The sequence below is a fragment of the Syngnathus acus genome, chromosome 13 (assembly GCF_901709675.1).
Source record: "Syngnathus acus chromosome 13, fSynAcu1.2, whole genome shotgun sequence".
Lineage (NCBI taxonomy): Eukaryota > Metazoa > Chordata > Actinopteri > Syngnathiformes > Syngnathidae > Syngnathus > Syngnathus acus.
The window spans coordinates 15,300,309-15,326,374 of NC_051098.1; the positions used below are offsets into that span (position 1 = coordinate 15,300,309).

Below are 26,066 nucleotides of genomic sequence, written 5' to 3' on the forward strand. Positions count from 1 at the left end.
AGCCAATGACGTCGCACGATTTCATCCACCGTATCAGATCCATGATTGAATTAGCACGCTTTTGCCCGAAGAAAATTTCCTCACATGCATTCCGGATGAAAATGTAATCGGCGCTCTTATCATCAGCGACGGTCTTCAGGCGCGAGGATTATTAGCGCAAGATAACGGACGACGAGTCCAAAGATTCATCAGAGGGCGTCGGTACGCCACCTACTGTGCCGGGTTTCATTGATGCCTTGAAGGAGCGATAAAAAGTTATGAAGTTGTTTTGCTGATTGTTGAGCTTCTCGGTATGGGAATGTCATGGGAGGTTTTGATAACCGTTGTTTTGATTTGTTAAGCGGCAAGATGTGAAACCGATTTTACCAAGGCTAGCACATTTTGGTGCGGAAATGGAAAAGAAGTACTGTCGAATTCGGTTATTTCCGCCCAATTGTGACAAAATGCAGTGAAAAATTTCCGATGCAATCGGATTTTTTGGTCTGAAACGACAACACTATTTAAAAAAAATTGTGAATTCAAAATTTCAAGGCAACAAACTTTGACAAAATTGCACACATTTTTTTTTATGATTTTACTAGTGAAAAAAATGGCTTTCCTTCATTTTTGAGAAATACGATTTTGCTTAAATTAAATATTAAATAATATTAATCTAATTTAAAAAAATAAAATACACGTGCTTTTTACACTGTATCCATTTCTAGTTTGTGAAAAAAACAAAAACAAAAAAATCACCTGTTAGAAATTTTCTGGTTGTTTGTCAGTCCCATTAAGTCTTTTCTGTGGAGCCTTTTTTTAGCCTCCTCCGCTGTGGCCTCACTGCAGCGGTCTGGCCCAGCCCTCAGCCTCCGCAGGCTGACATATTGATCAAGACAGCCACTAAGCTCTCGCTCACTGAGGCTCCCTGGAGTTCACATGCTCTTTCCAGCTTTGCGCACAGACTGGAAATGTACGGCGGATTGAATGATGTCTTACAGCCACTGACTGCGAACCAAACGGGCTGCAAAAAAACTCATGTCGCAAAACACAGCTGATGAGACGAACACGCGCACGGTGAACATCTTTTATTCAGGCGTCTTGTCAGTTTTCTCCCCGTGCGCTTGCTTTGGCTCTTTTATCCGGCTGTCTGCTCGAAGCAGTATATCAGGCCCTCTCTGACTGATCCCCCGCGGTGAGCGTCTATCTGCCACCTGTCTCTCTATTTGCCTTGAACCGCGGTGTGGAGTTATTACCTGCAGGGGCGTCCACACCTGACCTATAAGCTCATCTCTGTGGGCGATGACATCATACAATCACGTGTAAATGTGATGAATATTGCAGTTGGTAAATGTGTTCACACAGACATGCTTTTGTTCTTAGCAACAAATGGCATCTGCATATTGCGGGTGTGAGTGTGAATGGCTTTAATTAAACTTGGCCGCAGTTGCATGTAATCAATTAATTAATGTCAGATTCTCCTTCTTATTAGCCCAAGAAGCCCCTTTCACTTCACTGGTCATTAAAAATAATGAAAAGCTGCGTTTGTAATATTTATACCGTTCCGCATATGTGTATATATATATATTTATATATATTTTAGATTTTTTTTTTGTCACGGTGTCGACATTTAGCAGTTTAATCTTGCTAAATCTAAACCAAATCAAAAATTAATGGAGGTTTAGCACGGCAAAGACATCGTATCAATATTCAATCTATTCTTTTGTCTATATTTTATCTCAAGACGTTTGCAGTGGCCTACTTTCTCTGGAGCTGGTCATTAAACTTTTATCTCACTTCTATGTGGGCGTAACCTCAAGTGCACGCCTGACTGAAAAATGCATTCAGCTTTTGCATTTCAGTGTTTTATTTGCTGAATTTTAGCGCTGTCTAGTATGTCATGTGATTGGCTGGCGACCAATCCAGGGTGTAATGATTCTAAGATAGCCGAAACCCCAATGATGGGAAGCATTGTAGAAAAAAAAGGATGCAATTTAGCTATATGAGAGTAAAATATTGTGGACATTCATCACAACAATGAATTGATGGCGTACAGGTGTACCTAATAGTCTGGCCATCATAGTACAAACAAAAGTCAATGATCCAATTAAAGCCTCATGGGGTGCTGCGCATTACAAGAATCAGCCAGCGATAAAGCTCCAATCTGACAATATTGGACAACATGTCAAGTTTGAAATGATGATCACAAATCATCTGGAGCACAAAAATGAAATGTATGGAATTATAGCTACCATCAATCAGCGCTCATTCTTTGCACAGGATAAAGAATATATGCCTTCCTATTTATGATGTTTTTTTAAACTGGTGAGGTCATTGCAGCTTCTTATGCGCAAAAAAATAAGAACGTATTATTCTTCATCTGGCTAAGAGAGTCTGAGGAGCATTTTTAAACGGCCATTTCTCTATATTTGCCTTAAGGGCTTAGCCTTTGCACATCAACAAGTGTGTGGCTCTACTTCAGCTGGGTGACACTATCTATAATTTGCATTGGAAATGGTTCCCATTTATTTGTCAGCTTCATCAAATAAAATCATATGGAATAATGTTGCCCGTGGAAAGAAAACGAGGAACGAAGCAAACTCCACAGGGAAGGAGAATCCTAATGATGTCTACTTTGTCCAGCCGATTGGTGAACGGAGCTCAATTTGAAAGCAATATTAGATTTGGACCATTTACTCCCTTAATAGTCTTTGTCTTGTCTCCGTCGCCGTCCTAATGTAGGAGCTTTAAAAAATCTTTTCTCTCACTGCGCTGATCTCTAGTTGTACAAAATATTCAGCGAGCCAATTAAAAAGGTTTAATAATTACAATTGACAAATAATTGAGTATTTGCTTGTTAACGAGTCACTCTGGCATGATGAATGAATGTACACACACGCACACACTTTATGACATCTCCACCGTGTGGCGGCGGCAACGCTATCATCCATGAGAGGGTGTGTCCCGTCCGCACTTTACCTCGATAAATCACTCGGCGGCGGGACGCCTCACGGCCCCTCAGACACAAACACATCTGACAATCTATTCATCATACTAAAGATGGCATACAGCGAGGGACGGGCGTCCTGTTAACTTGGACTTGTTGACAGCGCCTTGCATACCACCCGCCGTTTAAGCCATCCATTAAACTATAAAACAAGAAAAACAAGATGGCGGAAGAGCTCTTTGTTTGTTACACCTCCCTCGACTTAACCTTGCCTGCCCTCTGGCCACCCCCGACGGAAAAAAAAAATCCGAACTCCGCCAGTGAGACTCAAGTCTTTTTTCCCCTCTTACACATTACATACATTTCTCCTTTTTGGGCCAGAACAGGCTAAGCTATTTAGCACCTACTCTGAGTCATGATGTCAATGTCACACCTCCCACACACGTGCCAGTTTTTTAATGGCCTGGAGGAAAGGGAATGCATGTGTAAGAAATGTCTAAATCAGTGTACTGTACTGTGAGTTATTTTCTGTTTATGTTCGTTAGCTTGCGCGTGTCGCTTTCGCTACGGATACAAAAGCGGGTTGGTTAGCACTGACAGAGCACAACGTTTAACAAGCGAACTAGGGGGGGAATAAATATAGCCTGTGTGAAAATGATTTGGTCTCAGCCTTTTATGAGTTTGCTCATTTCCATGTATTTATCGCGTGGTCAGGGAGAGTGTACAGAAGCTCAGGGACGGTGAGACCGTGAATCATTACACTCCAGCCTAAACGATTCGTTTGGCTTCTTTTTTCTGCTCCGTGTGGCTCTGCCACAATTCAAAATGAGTCAAATCTAGCTAATATTTCCTGAAGTGCATTAAATTGGATGTTCTGAATATGAAATATTTGTTGAGACGCCCCTGCGCTTGTACATTTTGCAATTTACGAGATTTCGGGAATTCAGACTCAGATTTTTTTCAGGTTCAGATTTTGGCATTGATTTGAAAAATTGTTTGGTGAATTTTGGTGCAATTTATAAACCAAACAAAACTTGCAGGAGTTATTTTTTTTAATTCATAATTGCCGTATTTCATTTATTTATCTGAATTCAAATAAATTTTTCCCTTGGGGTGATGAACAGCACTTTTGAGAACTCGGACACAAATTTGAATCCAAACAAAACTTTCAGGGAACTTTTTGAGCTCACTCCTTGTCTTTTATTCAGCGTATGCTCGCTCCTGTCGTACCGCTGATTGATTTGACAGTTCCTGTCTGAGACAGTGCCATTAAATGAATCAGCCAATCGAAGGGATGAAACGTGGCCCGTCTGCCTGTGTGTGTAGGTGTGTGTTGAAGGCTCTTCACACCTGGTATTAGCATGTGCTTGAGAGCGACGGCAAGTAAACAGCTCGCCATTCCCGCGACTGGCATGCAAGCTTGCGACAGGGTCTCACTTCCCCCGCTGCCCATGCGACGAGTGGGCAAGTTTGATGGGTGCGAATGCAAATGTCCACAGCTAATGTGGAGTCTTTGTGTACCCGCCGGTTTCAAAATCGCTGACAGTTTTCCTCGCTGGCCAGGAACAGCTGTCTTTTGTTGACAACGAACTCAGTGTCCCGGGGGAAATTATGGCGACTGTAAACAACTTTACAATCATATAAGCATCTTCTACCCAGCTAGCCTTGCACTGCAAAACTGTGCACGGGGATTTCTTAAGAGAACAACACATGCCTGCTTGTTTACGAGAGTCTGTGCAATATGGACATCTTTAGACGCTGTGTAAAAATGATGAACGTCGATAGAACGCGAACGTAGCTTGCCAATGGACAACGACATCCTGTTTTCATTTGATGCCCCCTCCGAAGCCATCCTAATGTTTACAACATCAAAATATGGTGGTTGTTGTTGCTAAGCTGCAAATTGAGGTTAACCACAAAAGTTAACTACTGAGGTGACATTATGACAGCTTGGTTGAGAGCTAGCGACTTCTTTGTATATATTTAACATTCTATTCATTCTATTCATAACATTCTATTCGGCTATCCAGTTAGCTAGCTAGCTAGCTGTCTATCTTTGAAGTTAGCTGTTAGCTAGAGCCGTCACAGGATGAGTATGTCAATTAGCAACTTGTTTTCAGTAAATACCTACTAGCTATCCATCTGGTCTGTCCACGCAGTTTGAAAAACACAAGTATTCTCTTTGTACTTGAAGTCGCTGTGTGTTTGTAAACTCATAAGGGCCATTACCATAAGACAGTGAGAATCAATGCGCTGTATTGTTCTTTTTTTTTTTATGTTGCCATTGATTCTCATTTACCACCGCCCACCCACGCTCTCTACCACCCACGCTGTGAACGAACAGAACTATTGAATTTATGGATTATGCCATGACTTTGCATGGCGGCTCATTGGACAAATGTTTGGCGCAGACATTACAGTAATGTGCGTCTCCCCCGATACCAACTCTTGTTTACTAGCGGTGTCAAAGTTGCCAATGAAGACGCTGCATGTAAAGTAAAGGCAATTCCGTGCTTTAAACTTTGTGGGAACTGCAGGACTGTGCTTTCAGCAAGGTCCATAAAAGCATGCTTGACTTTAACCCCATCGAACAACTTTTGGGTGAACCACAACATAGAAATGTTTTCTTATACACCGTTTCAGAACAGATTAGCATTAGCTTAAAATTTTGGTTGTCTTCTTGTTCTAGTTAACCTACTCTCAATTTGAAAAGAAATTTCATATGTACCCTTCTATGGAAACAGTCAACATAGTAGTTAAAATGATGACGAAAATAAAAAGTAAATCTAATTTATTAATCCCGTGAGACGAATTGAAGTCGTAAAAAAAAAATATAAATTAAGGTGAACTTGCAACATTGAAACGTAGATTCATATAGAAGATGCGAGGGTGATGATTCACTCCCTATACTTCCCATTTCTCCATCTTGATCAAATGATTGATGAGCGCACGACGTCCGTTGAGAGATTATGAGCCTCATCCATCATGCGGCAAATCCGACAGGAAAAATAGACCTGGGAGGCTCGTGTCTGCTTGGAATAATGCTGCAATAATAGGAATATTCCTAACACTTCCACATGCGTGTTTGCACATCCAAGGTTACGTGCTGAGAGAAGTCCTCACATATATTAGCCCTTGGACCTGATCATGTATTCAACAGCGACCCTCTCGCTCCATCCCTGAGTTCTGGGAATTTCCCCGCACATTTTTCTTTGCAGGTATCGAATCTGACTTTTAAATTGTATACATCACACACGCGGTGAGATCTCTTTTCCTCTATATGCCCTCCATTGCCTTTTCTTTGTTTACGGCATCTCCAGGGGGGGGGAATTGTATGAAAGGTCCGCAGCCTAGGGACCCCACCTCCTTTAAATGAAGTCTTCCATAATGTTACCTTCCTCCCGTGTGGGTGAAGAAAGGTAAATTTGACAGAAAAGAAATAATTTAACTCATTCACTACCAATGACGGCTATAGACGTCAAATGTCTATTTTAACTGTGCTGGCAGTGAATGAGTTCATGTGTGACCTTGGAATGGAAATCGGTAACGTTTGAATAAAAGTTTTAAGATGTAAGAGACGTGCATATAGTATACATTTTGGGTTTCCACGATGCAAGCATCAAACAATCTAATAAGATGTAGCAAGAGAGAGATTTTTAAATTAGTTTGCTCCTTCTTCTTCTTCTGAGGACATTGCAGCTGTGTTACGTCACCGTGGGTTCCGGGCCTTTCCATTCCTGCTCCCTCTTTGAATATTTCACGTTGCTCTTAGCAGCAGGACTCCACCACATCTTTGCGTTCTCTCGCTCTTTCTTCATCCGCCGTATCTGTCTTGACCCATGCTTGTCTTTTTCTCGCCCACGCATCCCACCCCCACCCCTTTGTGATTTTTAAGAAAAAAACACCTTCGATCCGTGCTTTGCTCCTCCAATTTCCGGTGCTAATGGCTACGAGAGGTCTCTGTGATGTAATTCCGACAGAGTGCGCTTCTGTGTCAAGGATTGCCTCAACATCGTGCAGTCTCTAGTCAAAGTCTAAATAGTGTAAGGTCTGTCGTATTTGTGTTTAAGGGCTATCATGTTGGATTGTTAGGCTGAAGTCCCCCCCAAAAAAAAATATTTGGTCGTAATTGACGGTAGTCCTGAATACCACAGTTGAATATTAGGAAACTGCCATTGGCGGAGAACCAATCCCTGGTGTACTCCACCATTATCATAAAGGTCATTTTTGCCAATCAGGAGCCTTGAAGTCGTCGTTACCTGAAAAGGCACAATATCAACATTGATAGTGAACCTTCTGAATATCACCCTTGAATATTAAGTCAATAAATCAAATCATAAAAAAAGTAATATGCACTTTTAAAAGGTCTTCAGTATATCCCAACAACAATCCTATGCAACTCAAAGAGTGTCTGAGTCAAGGTAGCAGGATTTTAAAGGTCAGTCGTCCAATTAAAACCTTTAGGTATTTTCGGAGAGAAACAACGAGTTTCCTCACTTCATACCGGCGATCGCTTCACTTTCTTAAAGTTAGGTAAGTTTGGGCTAAGTTAAAAAAATTTATCGGCAATCATGGCGCTAGTGGCCAAACAGATTTGAGTAAAAATGTTCAAGCTTGCATATTAGCTTCTTCTGACTTCAAAGTTGTTCTCCTTTAACATACAAAAATGTTCCCAGAGAACAAAATCTGCCTCTGGTGCTAAAAGGGTCGTCATGCTACACGGTTGCAGATTTGGGTCAAGTGCTGGTGGTCGCTTGGCTGTAGACTCCACTTGCAGCCTTTTAACAAATTGGACTTGCCCTCGCTCGGCTTCCAAATTCAACTCCCGCGGTGCTCTGAGTGAGGGAATGTGCAACTGAGAGGCTTTCAGGAAAGCCAGCTCGTATATATTTTTCATTCACCCGAAACATCCCTGTGTAACATTTCCCCCAAAAATATTTTGTATGTCACATTGCTTTTTTTTTTTTAAAGCATTTAGAATCCCGTCAAGTGTTTCTTTGACTTCTGCGTCAGGATGCAAAATCTGTGATCACCATGAAGGCTATCTCCTCGCTGTGATAGCTAAATCGATAGCGGACCCTTTGCTAATCAGACTGCAGCGAGCGCGCTGCTCCGCTTTAACGATCGCGCCGCCCATACGCTGGCAGAAGTGATGGAATGTTAAAATGTTGATCTCGGGATTCTTAATTTGAATGGCCAAAAGGGAGTGGAGGCCAAAGAACAAGATAAATGGAAGAAAAGGAAAGGACGCAATAAAAAACTTGGATAGTTTTACATTGAGCGATGATGATAAGTAAAGGAAACTACATTACGCTAATTAAAGGTAGCAAACAGAGAATGCGAATGGTACAGTGGATATAAAAAGTCTACACACCCATGTTAGATCCATAATTTTCTTCGCACGTACATTTTTTTTCTTTTTATCTTTTCAAGAAAATAAAAAGAAATAACTGAAAGGACCTGGTTGCAAAAATGTGCACACCCTTTTATGTATGGAATGCAGCTGCTTTCTAATTTACCAATCACACTATTAAATGTGAAACACAGATTTAAAGTCCCGTTGATTAATCCCAAATAAATTTCAACTTTTCTAGTTAGATTTTGTTGATTTTTTTTTTTTTCTTCTAACATAAGCCTGAAGGATTTTTGGCCGTTCGTAAACAAAGCGTTCATATTTCCTTCCACCTTGTTTAAGACCCCATATAATGTTATTGAAAGTATAATCAAAAATGCGAAGAAAAAGAATATAAAAGCAAAGGGAAGAAGAGAAGGGAAGAGAAGGGAAGGCGTGAGTGAACATCCACGGTCACTGTCAGATAACACGAAATCCTCGACTCCTCGGGATTAAGAAAGACAGAGGAAGCGAGCGATAAAGGAATATAAAGGGTATCACTTTAATAGTATGACTAATACCATCAGCTGCTGAATGTCACCACGAGGCTGATCTATTTCAATTCAATTTTGTAATATTTTCAAATCACCAGACTCCCTCCCGCCTCCAACCAGTGTGACATATTGTATTATATTCATTAGCCTCACTCTCAGGCCCGAAGTAAGGTTAAGTGTGGAGGCGTTTTTAGAGGACACTGACAAAAGCCACAGTGAGAAGGCTAACCTTTAACAACAAGAGCTTGTTTACAGCAATTTCTGAATACTGAGCAGAGTCATGCTTTAGCGGTAGAGGCCTCCAGGTCAATATCACTTTTAAGTGTCCTCATTCAGACATCCGGAAAATGTAGCAGAATTATGTTGAAGGTCATTTACATTTTCACACTTACACAAAAAATGTGAGTCCTTCATTTGATGTATTATTTTTCCATTGCATGTATAACACACATTCAATGAGTGATACGTAATTTAAAAAAAATTTGCCCACAAGTTTTTTTTTATTATTAAAAAAAATTGTCATTGTGATCTTTTACTATGAGTACGTAAAAAATATATATATATACATATATATATATAAACCAACAAATATTTCAAAAATTGTTCCCGACGTGCTAGGTGAAAAAAAAAATCCTGTAAAATGAAAAAATACCTGAAAGTCAATTATCAGCCCTGGCACCAGACCATATTTCAGAGGGGGCCACTACCCGCACCACCCCCCCTCTAGCACCGCCAGTGGTGTGATAATCCATGACCATTGACGACACAATACAGCAGTTTCTGAAGTTCTAAATAAGAAACCAAGTTAGTTTTTTGTAATTCTTCATCATTCCGCAGAGATGCTATGAATAATAGCATTCACTCTGCCGGTCCCCGCTCTGCATTGACAGAGACAAAGTTCCCCATTGATCCTCTGAATATATTCCCTCTTTTCACATCCCACAGGAAAATGAAAGCGAGATAGAAAATGTATTTGATGTATTTCTTTCCTCTTGTTTGTTTTCTCTGCACTGCTGGCCCAGACAGCCCCGAAGTCATTGGAATATCTCGGACACGTGTGTTCTGCCAGGCCTAATGTGCGGTGCAGCGCGGGGCGTGAGTCTTTTACAAGACGTTCAATATTACACCACAAGCCAGACAACAAGTGGAGCGGGGCAGCATGAGAACGAGATGGAGGGATGCTAGCTAGGCGAGATGGCACAGGGGCTGTCGGCCGCAGAGTAAACCCATTCGTCTTCCTCTCGCCTTTATTTGCAACACCCTCCGCAGCCTAGCCCGCAAAGCATTATATCCTTGTATCTTTCAAATGCCAAATTATACGTCACACAAAAGCCTGACTGTTAGCTCCCCATACTCCCGCGCACGACTTCCTAATGCTTCAATTTCGAAATCAATTGCACTGTAAAGCAAAGCCAGATATACGACTGCTTTATCATACGTGTTTGCGTTGAGTATGTTCTCACAGCGATTTTGTTGGACAAAATGTCGAGCACGATATTACAGGAGCTTAGCAGGTATTAAGTGCATGCGTGACTCATGCTAGATGACACGCCACAAGTGTTGTGAACCCTTACTGAATATTAAAGGTTGTCACCATCTGAGGAAATCCATCTACGGAAAGCTATGTGGGCCGATAAAAAGCATAATTTGCTTCCACCATAAATTGAAATTCTTGTATATGAGTAAAAAACAATTTTGTGTTAATTCCAAATGACATACAAAATCAGGATAGCGGTAATTATACAGAGAGGCCACCCATTGTCTGCTTGATTGGCATATATACGTATATATATTCACACTTGGACAATCAGGGTTATGGCTATTGTAAAACTTTTATAGCTTTTAGATTTCCTCTTTTAAGAGCCAGTCAAGGTTAACTGAGCTCAATGGACACGGTTGTCGTTACCGAGCAGACGAGACGAGTCAGGCGCAGTGAAAAACGTAGTGAAAACGTGTGCTAATATTTGCCCACTTATTCATTGAGCCATGTGAAGGAGGCTTTATAGATTAGGTGACTAGCTCAAGGCTCTCAACTACTTTCCTTGGGTGAAATACATTTATGGCATGTTTGATTGTGGTTGTAAATGTCAGAATGTGCCCTGAACAATTCGCTGTAACGCTTTTGGTTTCAATTATGTCAAGATGTTGACGTTTAATGGCTAGCTCATTAACAAAAGACATTGAAAGAAGCTAAAGAAGTCAAAGCAGTGAATTCAGGTGCTAAATGCTAACCAGTTGCAGTTTTAAAAAGTCATAGTCAATGTTCAAATCTACAACTAGTGAAATGAATATTATAGACTCCCTACCATGGTAGCTAACTAGCTAAGTAGCATGGCTAGCATGACTAGCATCCATTTGTTACCAAAGGGGGGCATCTGGTAATTATTTTTTTTTTTTTCCATCACAAAGTATGTCTATTGTGAGATCAATTCGTAGCATCGACAGGGACGGTGGTATGTTGAGCGTGTGGCGTGCAAAGGAGGGCCACATGCTGATTATTCACAGCAGTGTGGCGAGAAAGAATAAAGGATACATATTTTCAGCCTGGTCTTTTCTCTCTATGGAGTCTAAAGTGCCTTAAATAGTGAATGCGTGTCATATGTTGTGCTTCACATATTCACTATTTTAGCGATCGGGACGAACCCCTCTAAGGAGTTGGTCTTTTTGAGTATGATGTGGTATGAAAGCTACAACAAAATGGCGCCTTGTATGCTAAATCAATCCCAGGTGACCTCCCTTTTTCATTTTCATCTTCTCCTTCCAACTCTACTGTCTCGCTCGCCCACCTGAGCACAGCACCTGTGCAGGAAAGTTGCCTACGGGTGACATGGAGTGCAAAGTGTCACAAGTTGGATCCCCCTGGTATCCGCCACACACCACCTGCCTTCCATCTCCCGTCTGGAGAGAGCCCAGAACACATGCTTGCCATGTCGCTTCCAATTCCTTTAATTAATATTTCCATCACTTTTCAAAAAGTAGCTTTCCATTTTCACCAGGTCATAGTTTTTCACACTTTTTGTCCAATTTCCTTCTCATTTTCTTCCGGCTTATGTCATAGACTCTCACTGCATATTTTTCAAAACTTTCTTCACTCAAAGCTGTGACACTCGTAGGTGTTATGCAAACATAGAAATACACGGCAAATCCTGCCAATTGTGGACTTTCAATGTAGGTGACGTGCAACCTCCCACTCGATGCCACCCATCATCAGTACAATGATATGGTGGCCAATTACAGGCTATGTAATATTCATGAATGAAAATATGACAGAGCCTTGTTCTGAAGTGTTTGATCAGGGAGGGCACACATTGTTGTGGATTTACATTTAAAGTCATTTCATTTTAATGGCTTTGATCTGCGGTCATTTTTCAGTTCATTTCTTATGAAGGTTTTTCTACATTTGATTCCATCCATGAATAAAACCGCCATCGTATTGCCCAGAAGACTCCTCCATGCCTACAAGAAGAAAAAAAATCTTTGTAATATAACAATCATGGATTTCTTTTTTTTTGTTCCTATGAAAGTCCTTTTCTAATTTACTGTTTTTCAGATAACAACATGAGCAAGTTGCATTTAAAAGGAAATCAATAGCACAGTCTGTTTCAATTCAGTATACTTCCGTAAATTTAAAAAATGCCAATTCCGACCTTGAAATACAAATGATTATATGGCTCCAAGCAACAACATCGATTATAAAAAAAAGGAAACCAAAGCAAATATGTTGATTCTTACAATGTGTTGTACATTTGATTATTCGTTTATGAAAATGAGTGACAAACCTATTAGGAGGCGCAAACTCATTCTGGAAATAATCGAATGAATAACAAGTCGTGTTCTATTTACGCTCGCATTCATTTATTTGCAAATATTTGCGCGCGGGCAGTGAAGGAATGTCATAAAGCTTTATCAGCGGGTGTCAATTAGTTTCATCTGCTATTCACCAAGTCGCTCTAATATGAAGACACAAACATAACAGCTCCCCAAAAGCTTCAGTGTTATCTGTGATATTGATATAAATATCAATCATTGTGGTTGATGATGTCTCGCTAAATGACAGCATGCAAACAGCCAGAAATACAAAGTTGTTGTCGAGCAGCTTGGGAAGAAAATGTTCTTTCTGTCCTTCTTTCACTCTCTTTCCAGCCTTTCTTTGCTCCTTCTTTCTTCCACCGCAGTGTATACTTTTTATTACCATCGCTGTGATTTCTTTTCAGTCGCTGTGTGGTGTGTCTCTATTGAAAGGACTCTTCAATGATGGAATTTCTTTTCTAAAGAAATGTCACTACATCTACATAGCTGGAGGTTGAGGAGAAATGTCCTTGTTTTTTTGGTAATAATAATCAGCGCATTGTCACCTCGAGAACAAATGTTCAGTATTGAGACAATCGGTTAGAAGAGAAAATAGAAGAAATATATGTGTGGGCCAAGAGCCTGTAATAAAGTTTATTATTATTATTATATGTACAGTGCTGCTTTGAGATAAGAGATAAGTGCTGTGTGTGACTTGTGAGACAAAATTTGAGTTACGAGCGCTGTGCGCTAGCGGTGACTTCGACTTATTTTACAGCTAGTAGCGGTTTAGCAAATAGTTAACAATTTCTCCAAAAAAAAGATCATAAAGGCTTCTTACAGATTAAGTTTACTGTCACACTAAACATGAAACAAATATTATGTATTTAAAGAAAAACAAAAGCACAATCTATTAGCTTAATGCTAACAATGTGAAATGCTATAGTCGGGCTAACGGTGTCATGCACACCAGAAGGAGCCACAATTAATTAATCGACAAATAATTAATTTTTGAGAAAAAAAAAGCTCCCACCTTCCATGAAATACAGGGGTTGAAAAAAAAATTTCTTGTCATAATCCTGTCTTTCAATACGAACTGTTTTCCAGTCCTTGTCTGTCCAAAATGTCATGATGAGATTGACCGTTATATTTGGGGATTCTTGAACAACCTCTGATTAATTCCACAATGAATCATTTCATTTTTGCGTGGAATATTACACGCCTGCCCTTTATTTCAATGTGTCCCACGCAAGCACACAGGTCCACTCTCTTTGCGTGACTCATGGCTGATGTTTCAGGGTCAGATCGATACTCTGTGTCACTTCCGCAGATAGCTTGCCAGGGCAAGAAAGCTATTGAAAAAGCGGGATAAAGTTAGACTATGAAAACGTTTTCAATCTTGACTGCTGTTATATTACCGTCGACTCATCGCTCGGGTAGGGGAGGGGGGGTGGAGACGAGGCGGGTGCTGTCCTTGAATCACAAAGAGGTAAAAGTTAAGACTGTTGGCACTTGAAGGTAGCCATTATTTGTCTTGCCTGTCTTGTTTTTTTCGGGATGTAAGCAAAAATGTTGCTTGAGTGTTTGTGTTTGCGAGACTTTTATCTGCCTGTTTAATGTTTAATGACTGTCAGGCAGTTTTTTTCGAAGTAGTGCTCTATAAACTGTAGAAATGCAAACTTTGTGGTGTTTTTTTTTTATTCATTATGACACCAACAAAGCAATCATATCTGTACGGTCAAACAGCTCAATGGTAGAATTGATATTCTCACACAATCGGCATTCTCACATTTTCTTTGTTTTCCACAAGCAAGGCCGAATGGACTCTTTTAGAATTCCGACGCGAGCACAAAGAGACTGAGACGGAGATTGTCTCCGTTGTTTCTATATTCCACGAGTGTCCTGACAGGCCTGTACCTTTGCGCTCCTCTCAGCGGCATGAAAGCGTAGATTGGTGGCTGAGATTTCGTAGCCAAATAAAGGGAGAAAATATGGAATTCATGAAAAGACCTTTGAAGAAGAATTTGCATCGTCATCATTATTCTGGCGTTACTTTTTATAAGCCACAGGGAATCCATTTCTTTCGTAAAGACTGATGTTTTGTTTGCTATTCCGTTATGGTTTCAGCAAAGCTCCTGAAGCCCAAAGTAAAACATTTAAGTCCGCCAACTCAATGCTAAAATGATAATGGGCAACTCCAGGGACAGGCTAACAATTAGCATTTCTGTTGTGATGTTTAACCCATTAGTCAATGAATATTTGAACACAAACGGTGGCGCAACACATGTAGACAGATAATATAACACTACTCCCGTATATTTCGCAACATCACAGCAGCTTACTGAGCAACTGTGATGAGGTGCGGCCAAATGTCCATTGAGTTGAAGCATGCTGAAAACACTTCCGAACAAATTAAACTCGTATCTCAAGGGACCGACCTTCTCAGATCATGTGTGTCGGGCTTGCTTGCAGTGAGGTGAGCATTGTAAATTCATGAGTTTGTGTGCCCTAAAAGACAAAGGTCTTATTGAAGGTTGGAAAAAGAAATCAATGTAAAGGTTTTTGTTCAAGATTGCTGCCTCATGGACATGCAAAAGTCCAGCGTTCCATCTGTGAAGCAAAGGTGTCAGTCAATATTGACCTTTCAGGTCTTTTTCTGCCGGAGTTAAGCCCCGACTTGTGGCCACTGAGGACTTGACTCGTATGAACCCATCCAAACACCTCTTGCGCGCTTTTAATCCCGCCTCCATCTTCTCATCTTTGATTGATCTCTCTCTCTCTCTCCTTGGCGTCATCCCGCATCCCATGTTTCTTATTGTTTACAAAGACTTCTTTTGATCTGAGGTTATCAAGATGATGAAAGATTTATATAAAATCACGTTGAAGTTCCATGCCAAAAGTGAGCTAATTCATTCCGTCAGATGCCGACTTTGTTTATGTTTGTACTACGCGACGAGGTCATCTCCCGCACTCTTTGTATCATCATTTTACTGGCAGACTTTACTTGTACAGCATGTCCCGAGTTTCTCCTTGGCAGGCTTTTGTTTTGTTCTTTTGAATACACTCAATCAATTAAATTCACTGATGTGATTACCTGATATGCTTTTTATGTTCCTTTTATTTAAATTGAATTTAAATCACGGTTCACATCTCGGTGCGGGATTCTATTTTAGTCAAAGGAACCAAACCAGTGAGTTGTGAAAAATGGATAGTTCTGGAACAGTTCACAAAATATTATTATTATTATCACTGTTACTATTATTATTGTTATTATTTTTTCTTCTTCTTATTATTATTATCACTATTATTATTATTATTAGTGTTATTATTATTTTTCTTATTATTATTATTATCACTATTATTATTATTATTGTGTAAACACACAGTACAGTAGATATAAAAAGTCTACACACCCATAGATTTTGTGATCTAAAAACAATATTTTAAAACTATCCATGGATGCAGTCATATTACTTCCTGCCTGCCCTCCTCCCCTCACTCGCAACCCCCCTCCCCCCTTCATCGCCGGGTGATCTTAACGATGCCATCAAATTAGCGCGTTTTAATTATCTCATCACCCAGAGAGCCCCCGATGTTGATTGGCTAATCAAAAACGTGTGCGGTGTGAGATTGTGAATTTTCACACTGAATTGGAATCTTATTTTCCTTTTGTGTCATCTTCTCAGCACCTCTGCAACTGCTCCAGCTTCCTCCCACATTTTAAAAACTTACATCTAAATGTGTGAATTGTTTGTCTTGATGTGCTTGGGCGATCAGTGACGCAGGTACAAAGAGTTAAATTGACAGTATCGCAAAAAGACGCGCTGGGCAAATCCATTTGTGTTGATTTGTAGTCATTTGTTTGTATTTATTTACATGTCCGCATTCTTCTCCGCATCGATTAAGGTCCGCCATCTAATGAGGCCGAGACTCATTAAAGAGCCTCATTGTCTTGCCAGTAGAGTCGAGTGATACAAGTACAAGAGCTTGAGAAATAATGCGAATAAAATAGAGAAAGTAAAGGTGAGACCTGGAAAGACAGACAGAGGGGTCAGGGGTCATGTTGGGAGGGATGATACATCCTTCTAGAGAAGAGGCCTCTTCTGTGGAGAATGAAGTAATCGCTCAGATTTCTTCCTCTTTTCATGTGGCGTCTTTCTGATGTGAGGCCAATCCGTCTGGCTGGCTGCGACTCAAACGGCTCATATTTACTCTCTTCAATCCTCCCATTTGGCTTCCCCCTCCTCTCATTCTCCTTGAGGCTCATCAAGAGACACCTAGAAGCCCCTCCCTCCCCCTCCACCAGTTGCTACATTGTCACTCTGTCGAATGCAATAAATCCAGAATGTTGCTTGATGCCTGAGATCTTCTGGTTGGGGTGGATAATAGAAAGTGGAATAACCTATCGCAGGCTGAAATTGTCATCCAGTCCTCTCTCAAGTGTCTCGAGTTGGGCCAAAATGTTGCTGTTTGCCTCTTAACTGGAGCTCGTAGGAGGGAGCACATCATTCATGTTTTACATTTAAAATGAATCCTCCGGTGTTTCTTCTTTCGAACGTCATGTCGTGTAATTATGGAGCAATAATCGAAACTGATGACCTCAAGTCGGAATTTTTTTTCTGCCTCGTATTTGCAACACTTTATCAAATCATGTTGGGTTGTTTTGCCATTCGGTATTGTCTCTCGATGACCCGTCGACATTTCATATTTACAATCATTCCAGCTTGTGTGTGTGTCATTGTGTGTTTATTCATGAGTGTGTGATGGAGATGGATTGTACCGGGCCAAAAATTGCCCATTGGAAGAACTGCTGTTTAATCTCTTGTGTCTGAGGCTTTGCTGTTTTTTGCGTGTGTGTGTGTGTGTGTGTGTGTGTGTGTGTCTCTCCCCTTGCACCTCAGTGGGTCGGCGCAGTCGTGTCTGCTGCTAGCCGATTAGCGCGGTGAATGAAAACAATGGACAGCCTCTGAAAATTGAGGAGCATGAGAGGAGGCAGAGTGGGAATTTTGGGCAATATTGAGAAAATGACCAAATATATTTGTAAGGAACAGGAAAGAAGCCATTTCCTGTAGAAAGTGATTGGAGAAGTTTTTAAAAATGGAATCTCAAGAAGATATTCGTGTGCTTTTCTACAGCGAGATGAAAAGGCTCCAAATTCGCCTTCCCTCCACTTTTAGGTGGCTGCAACGCTGCCTGCGGCTCTTTCCATCTCATCGCTGTTCATTCTTTTGAACCTTTTTGTCCTTCTGCTCCACCATACACACATGCCCCGTGTGAACATGTGCAGGTGTGATAGATTTGTCTCCAAATGTACATGCACAAGCTACTCTCCATTAGGCCCGCGTCTCCAGTGGCTCCTGTTCTTGCCCGTGGCCAGCAGGTGTCACATCGAGAGGAAACTTGGCTCCCGCTGAGTCGTTGGCATTGACTCCAGCTGCCCTCTCACACACACACACACGCACAGCTGCTGGCACGGCTCACTTTTCTGACACTCTGACAGAGGGCTGCTGGCTCCCCTCTCTCATGACTGCATTATGCCCACTGGCCTTCACCTTTATCAAAGTGTCTAACGTGAAACATATGCACAAAGCTCAAGAACTGCCCAGCTGACAGAAAAGACCCAATCGGGAATGCAAATGTCAAAGCCATCATGAGAGAATTCATTTATTTGGTCGGGTCAGTTTTAAATTAGCCCACAGTATAAATACACTATGAGGTAAACAAATACACTTGGAATCTGGAACACAATCTGTTCTATGACATTGATTCATCTCATTAGACGGCGCAGGTGCCGCTATATTCGCGTTCTCATCGATTAAACGCTGACTTCAAACCCGGATCGGCTTGTTAGCCATTTTCCGTGTGAACACGCAGAAATGACAGGTGTCCCACTCTGGCGCTTCCCCCTTGTCATTTGGAGCCAGAACGGGACTAGGAGCTCTCTCGTTATGTGCCATTTGCTTTTTGGCTCCCTCATCAGGAATCTGGCAGGGAAGCGTTCACTCAGGGAAGCCAGCAAGTTAAGCAGCAGTCAAGTCAGCCAGGCGAGCATGAAAAGGAAACGGTGACTTGTTTGAGAACGGCGTATATTCGGCGCCCGGTCTCCTTGTTGCCCTTTGTGGCGGCCAGCGTGCTTTGTTTACTCTCGGCCTTTGTTGGTGTGTGACTCCTGGCAGGAGAACACTGCAGCGTGTTTGATGGACTGACTGGGAGCAGCTGGGCAGAACGATAGAACACGAGTGGGAGGCCGTAACTCAGCGACTTGCTCAAATGCAACCTTTTTGGGCAGCAATGTGAAAGCAAATGTGTTTTTTGCGTCGTTATTCAAAACGCAAGTCAGGAATACAAAAAGATTTCTGCGCTCACTAGAAGTCAAGAAAAGATGCTCGCATCGATGCCTGAAGAGTGACAAGAGCTGAAAGTTTCTGGGTGACCTACAAGGGAAATGGAGGATGAACGACAAAACACAAGACAACACTTAATGGCTCGTAATACCGTATTGGCCCGAATATAAGACGACCCTGATTATAAGACGACCCCCTCTTTTTCAAGACTCAAGTTTGAAAAAAGACTTTATGAAGACCAAATTTAAATTTTATCCAGAAAATAATTACAGTACATCTGAAACAAATGATTATAACAATATATTCGAGAGAGAAAAAGCATGTTATTTTGCCTCATTCAAATCATGCAAATCTCCATTTTCTGTTGTCTCTTTTCTTCTCTTTTCTTTCTTACCGCTATTTTTTATTTCTCTTCTTTGTGCTACCGCTATTTTTATTTTTATTCTTCGTGACAGGGGTTCGTTTCGGCCTGGGGAGTTAAGTGGCGCCGTCTAGCATTGTGAGTGCGTATAATGTCTAGACCCCGAATGTAAGACAACCCCCACTTATTTCAATGCAAAAATCACCGTCTTATATTCAGGCCAATACAGTATTTAGAGGGAACAGTAAAAACAATCCATTTATCAAATACGGCGTCGTAGAACGCTAGTCGAGCTAGTCAGCGGCTAATTATCTCATCTTGTCACACAATCCTGAGCGGCGAATCAAACGCAGGGAATTTCCACCATTACTGTTCAGCAATGTGACACACAAAGCTTGATTGCATTGGAGCCATCTGTTAGGTGGCGGGCATTTTTCCGAAGTCTAAATCCACGCAGCTGCTCCTCTTGTACAAATATCCACAGTCAGATCACGGCTGTAAATAAAAAATGCGCTTTTGAGGGTGAAAGACAAGTGAAGGGGTAGAGCTGAAGGGGAATACCAACGCCGTTCGGGCCCGCCCTTCTCGGGATCTTCACGTCGTCACTCTCCTCCTTCCTCATCATTCTTTTACTCCGTGTGTCCGCCCCTTGCACTTTCATCGCTTTTCCTCCTACTCAGCCCTCTTTTTTTTTTTTTTTTTTCCACCTCCCCCCCACACGCTGACATTTTTCACCACCCTGAACGCGTCACGCTCGCCTCCTCCCAGACTCCCTCTTGGGTTGTTTGAGGCATAGTCCACACCTAAAATGTCTCCTGCTGAATATGAGATGTGGTCTATTAGGGGTTCAGGTGTGTCTCCCATTAGTCATAAATCTTGGGTCGGTCAGCCAAGACCAGGCTATATTAAAACAACTGGACCACACCCAATATTTCCTCATAACTCACTGTTAGCAGGAAATGTTATGTTTACATGGCAACAACATAAAAAAAAAAATAAAAAAAACGCCTTTCTGAAGTAGAGGCACTTAGAATATCCCGAGTAGGTTCAATGTATAATTTTGAGTTTATTTTAAGATTCTGCTAAAAATGGTACAAAAAATAATAATGAAAATGATAAATAAAAATTCAAAATATAAAATTTGAAATGTAATAAAATGAAACTAATTTATTTAAATAAATAAATATAATAATAAATACAAATAAAGTAATCTTTTTTTAAGTAACCTCTTTGGCTGCACTGAACCTTTCAGCTCAACCAGTGTCCTCGTGTGTACTTAGCATCCCAGAGGAGCGGGATGATTGACATGTCAGGGCACTAGCTTGTCCACCCTGCTTCTTCTTATGCTGTCCCTTCAGGCATCATCTATTCCCTGAGGAGGAGTCAGTCTAAAAAGTATAAGACATATTTTATACCCTACCTTCATGCTTTAGTACTCGTTCCACTTAAGTTGTATAAACAAGTTATCGATTATCAAATTAATCGTTTTGATAATCAAATAATCATCTAGAGAATTTTTGTTAACTTAGAATTATCCTAATTTCAGCTCCTCAACAGTAATTATTCCTTATTTTTTTAATCATTCATGCAAACAAAAAGATGATCTTTTGTGTTTAATCAAAACAAGACATTTGCTCGCGATTGCTTTTAATTTGGAAAGCAATAATTGTTTCTTTTTTAAATACAAAAAATACCAAATAAACAACAGTAAATGGCAGAGAAAATTGTTTAATAATATACTTTTTATGCAAAATAAAATGTTCTTCCATGAATCGACGAAATAATCTATTTTAAACATTTTCAAGAGTGACAGCTTTAACTGCAGCAAGCAACATTTCATTTCATTTACTACATTTATTAACCTGCCCGCTTAACTTTTGCCAGGCAAAACTATTCTGATTAAGACTCCATTTCAAACCGGGCCAGGCGAGAGCGAAATGAGCACGCATGTTGTTCGCCGATGGAGCATCCTCTGTCAACGTGATGCATGGTTTTCATTTACTCAACTTGTTCCGTAGTCACTCATTGATATTCATTGCACCTAAAAGCCTCTCCATATGAAGACTGTTTTATGAGGCTACGATGCTAAAGTGGAACTTCTCCCGCCTTGCTAATCCCAACAAAGGCTGGCTAATAAACCGTCATTACAACCAGCAGGCTATTTAGTTGTAATCCCTTCATTGCTCACAATAAGGCAAATCAATTAAGCAGGTTATTTCTTTGGATGAGGTAAATCCAGGTGTGCTGGAAGACATTCCGCTGTTTCATTTCATTTTTATGTCCTCGGGTAAATTTAGCAAGAAAATCATTTCAGATTTGACACTGAAGGAAAAAGTACAGAAAGCATTCCATCGCTTTTGGTTATTCAAGCAGATGCTCTGCTTGTCAGTTTGGGACAGATACATTAATACGAAGTCCGGAAGTGTCGATGCTATGCAAATCCCCACGCATTTGAATGTGAGCCTCACATTGTCAAATCATGTTGTTCCCCCCGCCCCGCCACGCCACGCCACGCCACGCCACTGCAGCCAGCCCATCTGCTGCGGCGCGATACATATTCATCTGTGCGCACACGGCTTCACATTGTTACTTCCTCTATGTCCTTCTCTCTTTCACGACCATAAATGCACAGCGATATTAAAGCTCTTAAATTCAAGTCATGGGATTTTGATTTGGAACAGCAGGGAGGGATTATAGACGTCGTTTAATTTCCCCCGGGTTTGGTGTCTTGGAAGAGCAAAGAAGCATATGGCTGCCAGCCTGTTGCTTTTTATGGCCACCTTCTTGACCAACATCCATATATAACGTCCATGTGTGTGTTTATATAGCTCAAGATGACATTACCTGGCCTATGCAGGTTTTTAATTGGCCATTTAATGTAGCATAGGCAGCGTAATTGTCTGCTAAGAAGCACTGCAACTCTTGACAATATAGCTTGACTTGTATCATTTTAATAGTCATTTTAAAAGTTCTGGCTCATTGACAACGGACATACTACTGTACCAGTGTCATAAATTAAACTAAAGTGGATTGTCAAAAGATAAAAAATATTCATATACAAAGGGTGTTTGACATTTGGATTATAGAGGGAGTTTGCCATGCTAAAAACTGCTAGCAAGATTTGAATGTAGCCTCACTTTACTAATCTTTCTCCTAATCCACACCCACTCATTTACTTTCACTGGCGTAATTCTAAAACATGACTATGGCATGCTGTTAGGAAAGTAGTAAGTTGCAATAAACACTCATAGAGAGCCAGTTTTAACATATTAGCAGCGCTAGAAATTCTAAGCTAGCTTTAGCATTTTGGTTTATTTATGTTCCTCACTAAATTCCCTGTCTGACAGACTCGGTCAGTTGGATTTTTTTTTTTTTGTGTGTCTCCGGGTGCACTGAACCTGTCGGTGTATTTCACATCCCATTGGGGCTCGGTGATTGATTTGTCTGGCACTTGTTAGGCCATCTCGTCTGGGGATGATGATCCTTTCTCACAATTTCTTTTTTTTCTTACGCTTCATTCCGATTTAAGTTGTACGTCATCACGACGCAATCTGCAGCCTGTCACAGAAACATATCCAGGCGTATTAATATTGACAGGTACTTTGTCTAATTAATGTGCATTTGTGTGTAAGTGCCTTGTTCGTTCTTATATGCCTGGCGGTGACTCATTGACGCACGTACCAACAAATGTCAAAAACACCTGAGTAATTGCAGGGAAATGAAAACCAAAAACGAGAAGATTTCATCCTCCATCTCTTGATCGTCACCTTTCTGAGCCAAGCGTCAGATAAGAGGCGACGCGCTATCGTGTGCCGTTAGCAGTTGTTGTCCTCCCTTCTCTTATCCACCCTTCATTTTGCCCTCTAATCCACTGCCAAAAAGGCTGACATCATCATCATCACCAGCATCAGCGGCCACAGAGCAAATACTTTGCTGATCAGATAGTGACACTGCAGTCTGCAATAAGAGTGAGCTGATAAAAAAAAAAAAAGACAAAAGAGGCTTGTCAGCAGAGAGGGTAGACATTGAGAGAAGAAGCTCTCCTCTTGATAACACCTCCTATCTGCATCTCAACTATTGTGCTGACCAAGAGTCGGGCTGTGTTTATTTTATATCGCAAACACACACAAAAATGCCACGAGACACACCGGGAACGATATTAGCTGTATAGTATAAGAAATCCAATATGGAATCTGCCTTTGTAAAGATAATAATGCTTCGTTTTTATTACATTGTCAGAGTGGTATTGATTTGACAGTTTGTCGTGGTGCCAAATTGCAGTGAATTATATTAACAGTTGCTTCTGCTTGTAATATTTTGACCTTACTATTGTAGAAAGACCAAAGTTGGGGGTTTTGGACTTTTGAGTGAAATGTTAGTAATTGAAAATACACTCAAACCGATGGGTTGAGATATTTCCTTGTTCAGTTCGCAGCAGGTCAAATGTATCATTTTCAGTTCTCTACATTATTCATGCAAATACAGGAAATTATGGCTTAGTCCAAGTATGCACACTTGAAAAGATTTTTGCCCTTTATTATAATATGTATTACTTAAAGCTCAAGTCCACTTAAATAATATGAAACATGATCGTAAAATCGGAGATTCGGCACTAGATGTCTAATTGCTGTCACTTGTTTTTTTTTTAAAAAAAAACACAAAACTATTTTCTTCCACTGAATAATTGCAAACATCAGCGGAATATTAAATTTAATAACATCATTTATGCCAATGCAGTTTTGCAATGACCGCTCCCAGTATGCATGTGTGCAATGTTGCCAAGACTTTCTCGCACCTGCCAAGTGCACGTCACACACACACACATGTGCACACACACGCAGACCAACATGCATTTTATCCAAAAAAATAAATAAAGAAAATAAATAATATCCTCAGGACAGTGGGTGGTAGCCAGTAGCAGTTTAAGGGAAATTAATGAGTTCTTATAATGAATTCATCACCACCAACCTGTGTGTTGTTGCCGGTGGGAAAACCACACACGCACACACACACACACACACACACACACACACACACATACACGCACGTTGCAGCCCACGGAGAAGGCTAGATTCACAGACAGAGATGGGGACTGTTCAATCACTATGGTTACACAGATGGGCCCCAGAGAGAGGCTGGCCGCTACTGACGCTCAAGGCGACGGACACACACGCACACACACACAGCTAAACTAACACACACTCTATACCGGCACATATATGAAGAACGATGCCCTGTCTTCTGTCCGCCTCTTTGATTTATGAATGGCAGCTACAAGTGAATAATATTAAATCCAGACTGTTTTTTAGGAAATAATAGTTTTGTGCATTCATGAGGCAAACGATAACAGTCACTTGACATCATCATCTAACATCTTGGCTTTATTCTTTCGGGCCCCGAAGCCTGCCCCGTGGCAGCCTGGCACACAAAAACTCTTTGTCTTCATACTATAAAGTTTGATTGTCCGTTTTCTTATCAGAGAATTGCAGCAGAGATGGCAGTAAAGCGAACGGTGCGTCTTTGTGTGGGAACGTGTTTTATCCGCTTGAATTGTCTGAGAATAGATGGCTCTCAGGAACAGGGAATTAGGTCAGAGAATGGTGGCGTTGGACTTTCTGTACTTTCCTCCTCGCAACGTAGTCAACAACCGTCGTCTACTTCCTCATTTCTTCGGCTCACGGTCCATCCCCGAGGGGGCACCTACCCCGAGTCTCGGAGGACGCGGCAGCCTGACAACCCGGCAGCCCCGCCGTCGTCCCCTGAGGGGAGTGAGAGAAGCCATCCGTTCTAGTCCATGAAGTGAAACGGGAGCGGGGACAAGATTTGCGTCGGCGGCTAAAATAGAGCCTGTTGCCTGGTGCGGACATGTGACCGCGTGAAGCGCATTCGAGGATGATGTTGACACGTTGTCGCTGATGCGGTGTGGTGCAGAAGCCTTCTGGTGCTCTCGGTGTGCATGGTGACTATTTTTAGATTAGGACACATGACTGGGAAACACAAGCCGCTGTGTTCAGTTTCACCCATCTGCATGTTTCTCCGTGGGACACTCAGGGCAGACGACGAGGCACTCTATTTTATTTTTTTATTGTATTTTATATTTTATATTATTTTTTTAGGCGGCTCGGAGGCGCACTGGGTAGCACGTCCGCCTCACAGTTAGGAGGGTGCGGGTTCGATTCCACCTCCGGCCCTCCCTGTGTGGAGTTTGCATGTTCTCCCCGGGCCCGCGTGGGTTTTCTCCGGGCACTCCGGTTTCCTCCCACATCCCAAAAACATGCTTGATAGGCCGATTGAAGACTCCAAATTGTCCCTAGGTGTGAATGGTTGTTTGTCTTTGTGTGCCCTGCGATTGGCTGGCAACCGGTTCAGGGTGTCCCCCGCCTACTGCCCGATGGCGGCTGGGATAGGCTCCAGCACTCCCGCGACCCCTGTGGGGACTAAGCGGTTCAGAAAATGGATGGATGGATATTATTTTTTTATTTGAATTTATTTTTTATATTTATTTCAATTTTTTTTATTTTTGCTTCGGCAGATAGCTTGTGATCTACTCAGTCTTTCTCAGTGAGAAGACGTGAATAAAATGCGCTCCCGTCACCGGCAGGGACCCGAACAGAATCAGTCAAGTGCAAATGTAATCTACCTAATCCATTTCTCCGAGTGCAGCAACCTTCACCAGAGGTGGTATAATTACGTCGCATCTTATGCATTCTGTAATGCGCCTGCATTTTGTTTCTCCGGCTTCCGGATGGCGTTATTTCACAGC

At 41.4% G+C, this 26,066-nt stretch overlaps 1 protein-coding gene and 1 long non-coding RNA gene across 2 annotated transcripts in view; one reads left to right on the plus strand and one right to left on the minus strand.

Moving 5' to 3' along the window:
- Positions 1–26,066, plus strand: part of schip1 (schwannomin interacting protein 1) — a 132,544-nt gene that overhangs the window by 63,722 nt on the left and 42,756 nt on the right. The gene's annotated exons all lie outside the window — the stretch shown is intronic.
- Positions 18,250–25,367, minus strand: LOC119132027. Its single transcript, XR_005099775.1, has 2 exons — positions 25,008–25,367; positions 18,250–18,814 (listed from the first exon to the last, which is right to left on the minus strand). It is a non-coding gene; the product is annotated as an uncharacterized LOC119132027 (long non-coding RNA).